An 11,916-nucleotide genomic window follows, 5' to 3' on the forward strand; every position below is an offset into this window, starting at 1 on the left:
CCCAAAATATTATTCTCTCCCATCTTATGGATGAGCAAACTGAGGCTAAGAGAGCAAAAGTAATTGCTGAACCCAGCTCATAGACTAACTGAAATTTAAACTTATGACAACAGAAGTCCCAAGCTATAGTTCTTCCTATCGTGGGGCTCCCCTGTAAGGTGGCTGACCCCCGGGAAGGAATCAGCCTACAGCTGGCTTGAACTGCTGTGCTTCTCTGAGTGGAGGCCAGGGCCACAGTGGAGGAAGGGAGAGGTCAGGCTTGGCAAGAGGTACAGGAAGTTCAGCTCTGCAGCAGCCGTCTCTCCAAAGCAAATGAAGATCTGGCAGCTTTAGAGGGAAACTAATGGAGAGTCCCTGAGGTCCAGCCCCTGGGTCCCACTCCTTGGAGTTTCTTTCTCTCAGGGCTCCCTGACCTTTTTGGACCTCCCTCAGACAGCCCAATTTTAGGTCCAGCAATAAAAGCTACCGCAACCACCAGGACAATACCCGAGAGTTGACTTTCTAAGGCCTTTGCATATCTGTTAGATCCAGGGAGGTTTGTCAACTCTTGGTAAAGCTTTAGTATTTTTATACCTTTTGGAGAGAACAGAAAAACTGAAGCCTAGAGACAGTAATTGATTTGTCCTGGGCGCTAGGGTTCTTGACAGCAGAAAGCATGCCTTACATATCTCTGTGTGGCTCATGGTTCTCAGAACAGATAGTGCTTAGCCCAGAAAGAGCTCAAAGTTCATGGTTTTGAGTTGGTTTATCATGTACTAGAATCCAGATCTCTGGACTCCTGGTCACTCACTCGTTCACCATAACCAAAGTCAAGCACCCTTGGAGATGGGCTTGGCTGTAGATTCTAGTGAACACAGTATGGTGGGGATACCCACCACCCCATTCTGTATCTTCTCCTAACCCTGCCACAAGGAGTCTTAACTACTTGAAACATATTCTGTTTTCTAAGTGAAGTTCTCAGACTGCCAGCATTGGAATCACCAGGGGTGCTCCAGTTAGACGTATTAGACTTGCAGACTGATCATCTGTGGCGAGGTGCTGGAGGTGAATCTTGAATTTGCATTTTAAACAGGCTTCGCCAATAATCATTAGGCAGCACTGTCCTAGGAGAGAAGTTTCTCCAAGAAGAAAATTGAGGTCTGGGAAGGCCCTGGCCTGAGGCTTTGAACAGGACTTTTCCCTACCCCCACCCGCAATGTTTGGTGACTGTGGCTAGGTTGCCAGGGGAACCAGGCTGTGTAACTTCCTGGCTTTGGCGGTTTGCCCCTCCTTGGCCTTATCTCAGCATCCGCCACCCAGTTTAGGACCAGTGCTGGTCACGTAGGAGGGGAAGCTGGTGCCAGGCTTGTGGAGGCGTGTCCAGGACACAAGGGCAATGCTGGCCCAAGGACCTGGGGCAGGCTGGAGGGCGGAGATATGGTTTTCGAGAAGGCAGGGGAACTGCAGATTCCTTAATGTCTTTCTCCTTGGCCTGGGAGATATCTGCCCAGTGGGAATGTGGGAAAGCGGGGGTGGTGACCAGCATGGGTCTTTCTGTCATTTCTCTGGCATTTCAGCTCCTCATTCATGGTCTGCTCTCCCCTCACTGGGAGGGGGGGGGCCCAATATCACCGTGCTCTTCTGGCCTGTGTCCTCTCCACCTCCTTCCTTTCCCCGTCCTCTAGAACCAGGGCCTCCAGCCGCAAGCACCCCCAGAGTCCCCACTTCTATTCCCACCCTAATGCCCCTGCCCTCCACCCCAGCTCCATCCACACCTTCTGTTCTCCTTGGTTCCAAATTTCTTCCTGCTCTTCAGACTCTCCCCCTCCCTGTCCCATGCCGGGTCTCTCAGGCTGCAGCAGGAAGGCCTGACAGTCTGTCTTTAAGAATGGGAAAGAAAAAAAGAGGCTGGAAGAAAAAGGGAAGGCAGCACATAGTTGGAGTAAAATAACTCATGCATTTAAGTACTTATTTATGTCTTAAGCCCGACTTTGCTTTAGAAAGAATTTAAGGCAGTTTTGAGAGTTCAAGTATTCCAGGAAGAAGGGGATAGTGAAATCCTCTCAGGCGTCTGTGCAACTTAGAGGATTTACGATCTGATTCCTGATGGTGTTTATACTGCACTAAGGACAAAGACTCCCCCATATTCCCATGCTCTGGGAGAAGAAAACGGGAATAAAACTGCCAGGCACTGTGAAAATTGATTTTCGAGCATGGCCCTGTCTTCACAATGCCTCTCTTTTGGGCTATTACCCCATCTCACAGATGAGGAAACAAGGCCCAGGTGGTTAGGCAAGTGGCAAGGTCTCTCAGCTCTGAGCACTGAGCCAGGGTTCAAATGCTGATAATCTGGCTCCAAAATCAGTCACTGTGGGGCCGGCCTGTGGCTCACTCAGGAGAGTGCTTTGCCGGTTACACCAACGCCACGGGTTCGGATCCTGTATAGGGATGGCCGGTTGGCTCACTGGGTGAGCGTGGTGCTGACAACACCAAGCCAAGGGTTGAGATCCCCTTACCGGTCATTAAAAAAAAAAAAAAATTCAGTCTCTGTGATCCCTTAAGGAACACAAATCATGGGAGAGCTTCTTTCAGGCTGTCCCAGACGGAATTATTGGCTAGGAACTGGGCCTAGAAGAAATAATGCTTTACTGAACATGAAATGGGCATCCCAGAATTTCCTTCATGATGGTTGGACACCCCTAAAGTGGGAGCAGAGGCTGTGCAGGGCAATGGGTGCAGGTCCAGAGGAAGGGGAGGAGGATTCCTATCCTGGAGAACTCCCAGGATGTGTGTAGCAAAGTTCAGGGAAAACGAGAGAGAAATAGACCATCACTAACAAGCAGCTACATGCACTTAATACAAACTCTTCCACAGGAATGTGGAAACCCCCTATCTTTTGCCCATTCTAAGAACATGGTACCCCCCTTCGGACCATCACTAACAAGCAGCTACATGCACTTAATACAAACTTTTCCACAGGAATGTGGAAACCCCCTATCTTTTGCCCATTCTAAGAACATGGTACCCCCCTTCCTTCTCCTCTTCTATAGCCAGCTCCAGCGTTTCTGATCCCTGTGCCCTGAAGTGCAGGTTCCTAAATGCATTTGAGATGGGGGTGGGGAGAGAGAGGGAGAGGGAAGGTTCAAAGCACAGCTATGGGGTGGGGTGCGGGTGGGGCTGGCCTCGCCATCTCCCAACCTCGGCCAAGCTCTGCCCACTCCTCCCTCACAGGAGAGTGAGAAGCAGGGAACCAGTCTCCCTTCTTGTTGTTCTTCCACGGGAGACATGCTCAAGTGAGAAGCCAGACTTTTCATTTTAACCACACGGCTCTGCTGGACCTTGTCTCCCAGGTTCTCCCATGTAATTGTGCTTATTCATCACTGAATTAAAGTTCCTGTCCCTCCAGCAAGGAGGGGGTCAGGCACCCAGGAAGGCTCCGAGGCCCAGCACGGGGGTGGGTGAGGAGGAGGTGCCAGGACCAAGTCCAGCTCAGGATCACTGCTCCCCGTACCTCGGTGCCCCGCTCCTCTCCCGGCTCTGGGTTCCTGGCCAGCAGCCCAGGCTTTATTCCGAGACTTCTCTGGGAGTCTGGGAGAGGTGACATGGTAGGAAGGGTCAGGCAGCCAAGGTGGGGTTAGGGTTTGGCAGAGAATCTGGAGCTGCCCTCTTCTTCGGGCATCTTTAGCCTCTTAAACTTCCTCATTGTCCTCACCCCTTGGCCTGCTGGGCAGTGCGAATGAGGTGAATATGGGACAGAGGACAAGGAGGAGAGAGAAATGAGAGTCTGGGGATCAAAACGAAAGAAAAGGACTCCAAAGATGTACAAGTAGAAATGAAGGGAAGGGGAGAAAGGAAAAGATGAGGAAGGAAAAGATGGGAAAGGACAGTGAGGGGAGGAGCAGGCAGGGCTTGGCTGAGGTCGAGATGTGGGAGACACTCCACCCCAGCCCCACGAGATATAGCTGAGCTTTTGAGCCAAGTTTTGCTGAGTAGGGAAAGGTCCCTCCCTACTAATCAGGGGTGGAACCTGGTTCTGTGAGGCCCAAAGCTTGTACGAATTTGGAAGCCCCATTTGAGAAAAACAATACAAAATTATTAATACAAAATTAATTATAGAAGTGATCATTTATTTACAATAATAAAATAAGTCACAAAAAATTATAAACTTTAAAAGTCCTAGAAAATACTATAAACTTCATAATATCCAGAAGAGTAGCATAAGATTCGTACAAATTTACTGTCTGAAACAACTCAAAAAATTTTACCCTTACCTTTTTGGCTGCATATTCTTGATTGTCTCTTCATATGACAATGATTTTGTAATATTATTTCTATGGAGAAAATAGAAAGATAATTCAAGGGCCGGCCTGTGGCTCACTAGGGAGAGTGTGGTGCCGATAACACCAAGGCCACGGGTTCGGATCCCTATATAGGGATGGCTGGTTAGCTCACTTGGGAGAGTGTGGTGCTGACAACACCAAGTCAAGGGTTATGATCCCCTTACTGGTCATCTTTAAAAAAAAAAAAAAGAAAGATAATTCAGCCTTTCTTCTGCCATGGATTAATCAACACTTTTATTATTGACAGATTAGAATGTTTCTTTTATTTCACAGCTTGTTGTTGGTAAAATCATGTTGATTTTTATGATTGTTGTCAAGTTTGGGAAAATCTGTACTAAATTTCTTTCTTACAAGTTCTGAGATTTCAAAGCATTCTTCGGTAATCTTTTTGTTTGTTTGTTTTGGCAGCTGGCCCGTACAGGGCTCTGAACACTTGACCTTGGTGTTATCAGTATCACGCTCTAACCGAGTGAGCAACGGGACAGCCTGGTAATTAATCTTAAATGTTCTTTGAATTGATTGCACTCATTAACCAGTTTGTCATAGGTCTTCATTTTAATGTACTAATATGAGTTTTATGCATATCATCACCAGTGTCAATGTTTTATGTTAAATCAACAAGAAATTTAATATTTTCCCAATGTGTTCCTGGGATTTTCTTCTTGTTAGTTGGATTACCAAACAATCCAAATGCCTATTCATTCCATTAAAAATTTGTCTGTTCCTCTTATTAAATTAACTTTTTTGGTATAATCTAAAAATTTTCCCTGCAAATTGCTTCTCAATTTCAAAATAATTTCTACTGATTTTATGCCTTGTCTTTATCATTTTTGTTTCATAAACCATTAACTTTAAGTAAATTTTGTGTTTTTTAATACACAAGTTTAAAGTTGACAAAAGAAGAAAATATAATTTTGATGCATGTCCAAATCAGAAATCTGTTAAATTTCACTTGCACTATTGAAATTTTCAGAGACTTTCCAAAATGCAGTTTAGAATTGTGTATTCAAGTTGTATAAACTTTTTGAATGAATTCTTTGCGTTTTGTTTGTGTTTGTGTTTCTTTTCCAAGCCTTTGAAAATATGTTATGGAGCCCGTAAAATGTCATTGTTATGTTGCAAGGCATGGTTGCCAGAATAATGTGCCCCCTCACCTCACCCAAATGTCCACCTGTTAATCCCCAGAACCTGTGAATATTTACCTTACATGGCAAAAGGGACTTTGCAGATATGACTAAGTTAAGGACCCTGAGAGGGAGAGATTATTTTGGATTATCAACCTAATCACATGAATCCTTAAAACCAGAGAATCTTTCCCAGCAGAGGGTGAGGTGACTACATAGAGTGATCAGAGACGTGCCCATCGTGGGCTTTGAAGGTGGAGGAACAGGGCCACGAATCTTGAGGAATGTGGGCAGCCTTTAGAAAGTGGGAAAACAGAATTGCCCTAGAGCCTCCAGAAGGAACAAAGTCAAACTGACACTTTGATTTCGGCCCAGTGAGACCTGTGTCAAACTCTAGAATGGCAATAAATTGGTGTTGTTTTAGGCTACTAAATTTGTGGTGATTTGTTATAGCAGCAGTAGAGAACTAATACACAAGGTTTGAATAGTTTTAAAATGGAAAAACCATCTTGGTATACTTAGAAAAATTCAAGTAGGCATGTGTGTTTAAATACTCTATGAGAGGAATGCAAAAAGGAAACAAATTAGTGTTGGAAAAACAAATAATAAACAAGTTTGGGTACTCTGGAGGTAGCTTTTTCTCTGATGAGATGTGTGATGTGTTTGTAAGTATATATGTTGGATGAGATGTGTGATGTGTTTATAAGTATATATGTTGGATGAGATGTGTGATGTGCTTATAAGTATATATGTTGCATTATTGTGTCTCTTCTGGCCAGAAAGAACTTCTGTTTTGAGTAGGCATTGATAAGAACAAAATCTCCACCACAATTTTACAGTACTGATGGTTAGCAGAATTTTTTCACAGACTGGCTTCTGGCTTTGTACATTTTGAGCTCTGTTTTTCCTCTGCTTTACATATCCTTTTGGTGTGGGCACTGAAGCACATGTTCACATGAAGAATATGGCCAGTACTTTGCTGTCTAGACATTGGGTGAGTTGACATAGCAGACAGGTAAAAGGAGTATCCCAGGAAGCCTTTCTATACCAGGACAGCGTGCAGATACAACTTTACATGCAAGTTATGGAAACCACACAAAAATGTTTCACTAGTTCCAAAATGAATGTTTCCCTAACTTAACTAACTTTTGCAAATTTACACAAATACATGACCAGGTAGATACATTGCCAGGGGCAATGAACCACGAGAGGGGCTCATGCATATGAGAGGCCTGGAGCTCAGGCACTGTTAGCTTTGAGGTAAATGTGAACAAAACCCAGGGATACCATTGCCTTACACTGTACTGTCCTCCCCTCCTTCCTGCTTCAGCTTTACGCCTTTCCTTCAGAGTCAGCCTGGGCTGAGAAAAGAACACAGACCTTGAGTTTGGACAGTTTTCTCTCTTGGTCTCAGTTTCCTCTTTGGTTATACGGATAACTACCTCAGAGAGATGTGGCTGAGAGATTCGGGTGCAAAACCTACAGGAACCATCTGATGCAAAGGGCTGGTCTTCCCTTCTCTCTGGGCTTCAGGGAAGGGGGTTATGATGCCACGGCTGGGTAAGGAAGCATTCCAGGAACAAAAAGCCCCTTCCCTCGCTCCCAAGCCACCCAAGGACTGTGCTCCTCTTCAGGCCTTTTCTCCTGGTCCCTCTGATCCCACCTCCAACACTTGTGGGGCTTGGAGAAGGGGGCACCATCTTGTCCTCTTGAGGATCCCAAAGGAGACAAGGGCTGGGAAATCTCAGGAAGGAATTTGAAACCTGCCTGAGTAAGTCCTTTTACAAGCAGCAAGAGGTGACCCTGTCACTCTTCCTCTATTCCCCGGAGCTTGTGAACAGCTCTCCATGCCCAGGTTGGAGTGAGCTTCAGAAAGATGGGCTGTCAGGGTTTGGAGAGAGGTTTGCGAAGTGGAAGTAGCTCACAGACCCATGGAGTTGCCACCAAGAGTCTAGCTAATCAGTACTGGACGAAGAAAAATGTCCTTGGTTGGTTGGGGAGGCTTTGCGAGGCTTGGAGCATGCAGGCTACAGGGGTCAGTTTAATTCTCAACCTTCAAGTTGGGAGGCCTAGGGGCCAAACCAAATTGGAAAAATCATAAAACTCCTAAAAACCTTTCCAGAACAGTAAGTACATAGTAAAGCTGAAAGTGTTAAAAGGCAGGTTCCCCAAAGCCAATTCCATAGATTTTTACTTAGTCTAATGTAAAGCCTACATTTTTATTTTTCATAAGCTCTCCCAGGTGATTCTAAGCTGGAGATCTGAAGCCCACATTTTAAGGAACTGCTCCTAAGACTGCACGCAGGCCCACATGGCTGGAAGGTCTTTCTTTGATCTAACCAGACCTCCTCCTGTTGTGACTCTTGTTTAGTCTGATCCTGCTTGCTTCTCAGCAGACTAAACTCTCATCAGGGGTTGGCTTGGCACCTCATGGGCACCGGGCAGCAATAACCATAGTAACCTAGGTGGGATCTCAGGGGAAAACCCTGACCCTGGTCCCGGCTCTTGGGGCCACCGGTAGTTAGACCCCTCTGGGACCATGGCAAGGCCCGTTAGGGTTCGAGTCCTGATCCGAAATTTCGGCCAAAGCCAAAGTGAAGAGCAGGGCGTACCAGGGAGGATCAGTCTTTTAGCCAAGGTTCCCCTTCCAGCGCCTAGCGAGAGAGGGGTCCAGGTTCCCAAACTATCAGCAACCGGCAACAGCCTTCCGGGCTGAGAGGGGCGGGGCCTGGCGGGAAGGCGTGATCTTGGTTGCTACGGTAACGCGTCAACATCCAGGGCCTTCGTGCAGGTGCCGGCGGCAGAGGCGGTGGAGGCCAGGAGAAAGGGCGTGTGGCTGAGATGGTGAGGCCCCGGGTGGTGCAGGAGAACTTCAGATGGGGGCCTCATGTGTTCTGAATTGGGTTAGGATTCTGAGCCGGGAATGTGGGGGCCTGGGGGAGGGCAGAAGTTGGGTCGGGCCGGCCCAGTGCTGTGGGTTTTTAAGGGCTGTACTTTCCTGCCTTCAGAGTTGGAGTACCAGTCTCAGTGTTATGCTTTGTTTTCGAATAAAAATAGTTTTATTATTTTTCTGGTCATAAAATAGTTACCTACTCATTGTAGATAATTTATGCAATACGATAAGCACCGTAAAGGTCATCTGAAATTACTGCTAAACATTTTTGTGAACGTTCTTTTAATAAAGCATTCTGGGTGCATACCCTCCATACAAACATTTTTACAGGAATGTTTCTTATAATCTGTTTTCTTTAAAACTTAACAGGGTATAGAGTTGTTCTTATATCAATGGCTATAAATCAAAATCATCATCTGTTGGACCAGCTAATCTTTCTGCATCATAGTCTGTCATAGAGCTCCTAGCTGTGGCCAATTTTTTTTTTTTTTGGCAGGGGTTGGGGTGGGGGGTTGACTGGTATGGGGATCTGAACCCATGATCTTGGTGTTATAAGGCCACATTCTAACCAACTGAGCTAACCAGCCAGCCTTGTGGCCAAATTCTTGTGCTCCTGGGGTGGGACAGTTTAGGAAGAGATGGGGAGTCAGCTGAGTCATCAAGAATGAAACTATCAAAGCAGGGCTGGCCTCTTTATTTGTTCATTCCAGTCCTCATCTTCCCCAATCCCTTTTGCCTCTTCAGCTATTAGAATCCAAGGAGAGCTGCCTTCCCTTCAAGAGCTGCCTCCCCCAGAGTAGGACTAGGCACTGCTCAGCTTCTGGTGGATATTTATTTGGTCATGCAGGAAACAAAACCAGTCCTTCATCTCCTCAAAGAACCTCCTGGCTACTGCCTCTGGCCCAGCGGGATCCAACTTTCCATTTCTGCTTGGTTCTTTATTTTTTTAGTAGTTTTACACAGTGACCTCCCTAATACTTCTTGTTACTCTTGGCAAAGCTGGTTATTCTAACCCTGGTGTAAAGGCTTGTGGCTTCTAACTCAGCATTTCCCAAATGTGGTTTTCTTAGCCACCCAACTCTAGAGCTCAGAGCTTCCCTCTATCCTACCCAGTGGCCACTTTTCTGTGGTCATCTGTTTTCCTTCCTCTGTTCTGACTTCTAGGCTCAGGCAGTCAAGTATCTCTTGTTGTGACTTCCTCTTGACCTCGGTAGCAAGGGCATAGGAAAGAGGAGGCATACTATCAGCTGCGAAGCAAACTGCAGTCTGATAGGCAGCCGAGCACAAGGGTGAACCTGTAAAAGCCCTTGAAAAGAAACAAAAAAACATATGCAAAACAATAATAATAATACTGTCCATCTGTACTGCTAAGCCCTTTCACATGCATTATTATTCACAGTGCAGACCACGTACGTGATCTGGAAAATGTGGAATGGTGGAGTAACTTGGAGGCAGGCAGGCGTATCCATGAAAGGCATCCATCTGAATCTGATCTGCAGTCCTTGGAGGTCATCTTGCCCAGTTTCATTCATTCGTTCATCATCAGATGCATATTGAGTTCCTACTCTGTGCCAGGCACTGCACTTTTCTGCTTAATTACATACAGAACTCACACCACCCCTCATGATCCAGAACCTTACACCTCTTCCAGTTATTCCCAATGCTTAGCCTCCATCTCAGGATTTTTGGTGGAAAGGGGAGCAGTTGCTTACTACCCACTTTCAGAGGCTGTTATTAGGCATCCTCGGGGCTGCTATATTTACCTTTTTATAAACCCAAGCCTTTTCTGCTTTGCTGTATTGGGGCTGACTGACGATGTAAAGGGAGGCTCCCTCTGTAAGCCTTTTGCTGGCTGTGCCAGGCAGTGAGGGAAAGGTGCACACAGCAGTGCTCATTGTACAGAACAGAGTCAGCTGGAGAATAATTGTCCAGTGTAGTGTGAAAACCTGATGCAGGTGGAACAGGTGCTAGAAGTGTCTGGTTGGTAGTGGCAGATTAGAGAGTGCTTTCAAAACAGTGTCCAGTGTTTAGTGACCTGGAATGCATGGTCCTTTTCTCTGTCTACCCTGTCCCCTTAGTGTTGCTGATTCCCAGGCTTGGGGAGACCCAATTAGTCTAGAATATTCCCCCCAAACAGCCCAGCTTAGAGAACTGAGGAAGGTAGGGCGGAAGGCGTGGGCTTCTCCAAAGTGAAGTTAGAATCAGCTTTAGAGTAGGCCTGCCTGGAATTATCCAGTAGTCCTGCAGGAACTGCCTCGTCTAGAATATTCCCCCCAAACAGCCCAGCTTAGAGAACTGAGGAAGGTAGGGCGGAAGGCGTGGGCGTCTCCAAAGTGAGGTTAGAATCAGCTTTAGAGTAGGCCTGCCTGGAATTATCCAGTAGTCCTGCAGGAACTGCCTCCTGGAGATAGGCTTCTACTCTAGAGGTTGAGCTGAAGCTGGACTGACCTTTGGGAATGGAGGTCGTATTAGCGAGGGTTCCTGGTTAAAAGCAATAAAGCCAGAACTCTAATTTAAGTAGAAGGAAATGAATTAAGGGGATTTTGTAGAGCTCACAGGCTTTACACCAAGGCCAGGAAACTAGACTTGGAAAAGAGGGACAGAGGGAGGCTCTGAAACCAGAATCAAGGACAAAATAAAAACCTAGAACTGGTCTGGCAAGGATCCTTGATGCACGGTGGCACCCCCAGCACTGCCAGCTTTGGATGTGGGGTGTTGCTGCTGGTATCCTTATCAATGTTGCCCCAGACACTGGGTATGGCTGCCACTGCTGCCCCTGTCAGGAAAGTTTTCCTTGTTCTGCTTCTTGAATTATTAGTTCCCTAGTCACTGTCAGGCTGGGGTGGTCTCATTGGCTAACCCTAGGTCCCTCGGCCAGGCTGGAAAGGCAAATATATGGTGTTTTCAGCTTCTGTAGTCAGAGATGAGCCCTTACTCCCACAACTCATTAGATAAGGAATTTACCAAACATAGAAAAGTACTGGGTAGGGTGGAGGGGAGGGTTAAAAATGGCTAATGCACTAAAGGGGTCCTGGGAGTGAAAGAGTCACATAGTAGATATTATGAATGGGTGCCTGGTCATAGCTGGTAATCATGCATCATTTATCCACTGAACTTTATTAGGCATCAACCACATGCCAAACTAGGTGGAGTGCTTTTCCATCCTCTCCATCCTCTGGTCCCCACTGTAACCTTGAGAGAGTGCGGAGACATGAAGGAGGTTGAGCAGTAGTGTCATTGATGAAGGGAACTTGGAACTCAGGCTGACAAGATTGGAGGCACAGAGGATACTATACATTCCTGGGGAGGCAAGCCCAAACTGCCTCGCAAGACATTGTCCTTGTGGGAAACTGGAACCAGGCAGACAATGAGGTGAAATTGTTGCTTCTTTTCTCCTGCCATCTTGTTTCCTTCAACTTGCCTTCTGTACTGTGTGACCGACTTGCCGTTTTCAGCTTTAGGGACTTTGGAAATGCTCCTTCTCTTGGGGTTAGTGTGTCTTGCGCCTACCCAGAGAACCCCCCACTTCTGTGGAGATGTTGTCTGTCTGTTGATCTTTGCTCCCTATGTTTCTAGGTTC

This window comes from Galeopterus variegatus, unplaced genomic scaffold, assembly GCF_000696425.1.
Source record: "Galeopterus variegatus unplaced genomic scaffold, G_variegatus-3.0.2 Scaffold506, whole genome shotgun sequence".
Lineage (NCBI taxonomy): Eukaryota > Metazoa > Chordata > Mammalia > Dermoptera > Cynocephalidae > Galeopterus > Galeopterus variegatus.